A 3657-nucleotide genomic window follows, 5' to 3' on the forward strand; every position below is an offset into this window, starting at 1 on the left:
TAGTAAACGGAGAAATAAGAAATGAAACTTAGCGTTTCCTGGAACACAAAGGGCAGGTTTTACAACATTCTACGCACTGACTTTTGCTTTCTTCATTTAACTCTGTAGGTTCCTGATAGCAGTAATATTAATACATATTTAATAAGAGATTCTTGTACTTTTATAACAGTTACACGCCTAGATTCATTTAGCGCTGGTGGGTTCTCCTCTACAAGAGATTCAGCTAAACCTATATGAACTGAGCCAGTGCGGCTTTAATCACATTGTCAGTCAGAAGTTAGATTTCCAAACTGATTCCATTCAAATGAATCTCTCACTCCTTAGGGTTACCTATACATTTATATTCATCGTTCTGCCCTGTAACTCTTCCCAGCCCCCTCATTAAAGCTGATATGGTGATATTTAACATTTGTTGATTATTTCAATAGTTCTTGGGTCACTAGCAGATAAGAGCTGACACAGATAAAGTGACATTTATTGGCAATTGATTTTTCAGTAGTTTTTGGGTCACTAGTAACCTCCCACCCTCACACAGCATAGTGAAATGGTTCTCACATACTGACAGTATACATAGGATCCACTTATTACCTCGTTACCCATCATGGATCACTAGAACCCACTCAGCCTCCCACCCACACACAGCATAGTGAAATGGTTCTCACATACTGACAGTGTACACAGGATCCACTTATTACCTCGTTACCCCATCATGGATCACTAGAACCCACTCCAGGCTTCCACCCACACACAGCATAGTGAAATAGAGTCCATTTGGGTTACGTTAGAATTTGGTAATCACACAGTAGTTCGTGTAGGTGTGATTTATAGGCCCCCAGGACAAATTGAAGAGTTAGATAATCTACTAGTTGAAGAAATAGCTAAAATGACAATGAAGGGGGAAGTTATCACCATGGGTGACTTTAATCTTCCTGATGTGAATTGGAAAACAAAAATAGCTACTTGTGCCAGAAGCACACATATTCTAAACTCCCTACTGGGATTGTCTCTAAAACAAGTCGTTGAGGAGCCAACTCGTAAAGAGGCCATACTAGATTTAGTGTTAACAAATGGAGATTTGGTATCAGATATTACTGTAGGTGAAAGTTTAGGATCCAGTGATCATCAGTCAGTGTGGTTTAATATAAGAACAGTGACTGAGTCACCCCACACAAAAACAAAAGTTTTAGACTTTAGAAAAACAGACTTTTCTAAAATTAGAATATGTGTAAAGGAGTCAATATCAGACTGGAGCAACTTAAATGGAGTCCAAAATAAATGGGATTATTTAAAAGCTGCACTACTGAAGGCAACAGAAAATTGCATTAGGCTTGTCAGTAAAAGCAAAAATTCAAGAAACCACTGTGGTACTCCGCAGATGTGGCCAAAATAGTAAAAAACAAAAAGTTAGCATTTAGTAATTATAAAAAAACCCAGAGTGAGGAAGACAGAATGACCTATAAGATTAGGCAGAAAGAGGCTTAGCAAGTTATAAGAGCTTCCAAATCACACACAGAAGAGAAAATAGCACAGTCAGTAAAAAAGGGGGACAAAACTTTTTTTAGATACATAAATGAGAAAAGAAAAGTAAAACAAGGATTAGTTAGATTAAAAACAAAAGAAGGAAGGTATGTAGATGAGGATAAAGGTCTAGCTGACTGCCTCAATGAATATTTTTGTTCGGTATTTACAGCTGAAAATGAAGGAAAGGGACCTCTGTTAAAAAAAAGGATAAATGAGTCATTTATTACACGTGAGTTTACAGAGGAAGAGGTTCTATTTCAACTGTCAAAAGTAAAGACAAATAAGTCAATGGGACCTGATGGAATACACCCAAAGCTATTAAAAGAGCTTAGTGGTGTACTAGCAAAACCATTAACAGATTTATTTAACCAATCATTGTTAACAGGAGTAGTCCCAGAAGATTGGAAGTTAGCGAATGTTGTGCCCATTCACAAGAAAGGTAATAGGGAGGAGTCAGGCAACTATAGGCCAGTAAGCCTTACTTCAGTAGTGGGGAAAGTGATGGAAACCATGTTAAAGCATAGGATTGTTGAACATCTAAAAACACATGGATTTCAAGATCAGAGACAACATGGGTTTACTTCAGGGAGATCATGCCAAACTAAACTTATTGATTTTTTTGATTGGGTAACTAAAATTATAGATAAGGGTGGTGCAGTAGACATTGCTTACCTAGATTTCAGTAAGGCTTTTGACACTGTTGCACATAGAAGGCTTATCAATAAACTGCAATCTTTGAGTTTGGATTCCAATATTGTTGAATGGGTAAGGCAGTGGCTGAGTGACAGGCAACAGAGGGTTGTAGTCAATGGAGTATATTCGAAGCTTGGGCTTGTCACCAGTGGGGTACCTCAGGGATCTGTACTTGGACCCATTCTCTTTAATATTTTTATTAGTGATATTGCAGAAGGTCTTGATGGTAAGGTGTGTCTTTTTGCGGATGATACTAAGATATGTAACAGGGTTGATGTTCCAGGAGGGATAAGCCAAATGGCAAATGATTTAGGTAAACTAGAAAAATGGTCAGAGTTGTGGCAACTGACATTTAATGTGGATAAGTGCAAGATAATGCATCTTGGACGTAAAAACCCAAGGGCAGAGTACAGAATATTTGATAGAGTCCTAACCTCAACATCTGAGGAAAGGGATTTAGGGGTGATTATTTCTGAGGACTTAAAGGTAGGCAGACAATGTAATAGAGCAGCAGGAAATGCTAGCAGAATGCTTGGTTGTATAGGGAGAGGTATTAGCAGTAGAAAGAGGGAAGTGCTCATGCCATTGTACAGAACACTGGTGAGACCTCACTTGGAGTACTGTACACAGTACTGGAGACCCTATCTTCAGAAGGATATTGATACCTTAGAGAGAGTTCAAAGAAGGGCTACTAAACTGGTTCATGGATTGCAGGATAAAACTTACCAGGAAAGGTTAAAGGATCTTAACATGTATAGCTTGGAGGAAAGACGAGACAGGGGGGATATGATAGAAACATTTAAATACATAAAGGGAATCAACACCGTAAAGGAGGAGACTATATTTAAAAGAAGAAAAACTACCACAACCAGAGGACATAGTCTAAAATTAGAAGGACAAAGGTTTAAAAATAATATCAGGAAGTATTACTTTACTGAGAGGGTAGTGGATGCATGGAATAGCCTTCCAGCTGAAGTGGTAGAGGTCAGGGCCGGACTGGGAACAAAATTAGGCCCGGGCATTTTTCAATCAGAGCGGCCCCCTAAGAAGGGTGTGTTTTGTCATCACTAATGACAAGCACGCCCCCTCTCAAAGTGAGCATATTAGTTCAATGCGCATAGCCCCCCTGAAGAGCTCTAGCATTAGAAAAAGGCCCTGTATTTGTTCTGCGCAGTGCAAGCAAATTTAATAACATGCTTGCGCTGTGTTTGCTTTTAAATTGTCTCTGGTGTCTCCACAAGTGGGATACCAGAGGACAAAAGGGCCAGGAAAGTGTATGGTGCATATGTTTGGAGCCTGCTTGTGGGATTGCGTGTGTGTAGAGTGTGGTGTGGTATTGTGTAAATAGGTCAATTTAATTTGAGTTTGTGGTGTAATATGTGTGGCTAGGGGCTGTAGAGAGTGTGTGTATAGGGGGCATAGTGTTATAGGGGATGTAGCAAG

Source organism: Pelobates fuscus, chromosome 10 (genome assembly GCF_036172605.1).
Source record: "Pelobates fuscus isolate aPelFus1 chromosome 10, aPelFus1.pri, whole genome shotgun sequence".
Classification (NCBI taxonomy): Eukaryota; Metazoa; Chordata; class Amphibia; order Anura; family Pelobatidae; genus Pelobates; species Pelobates fuscus.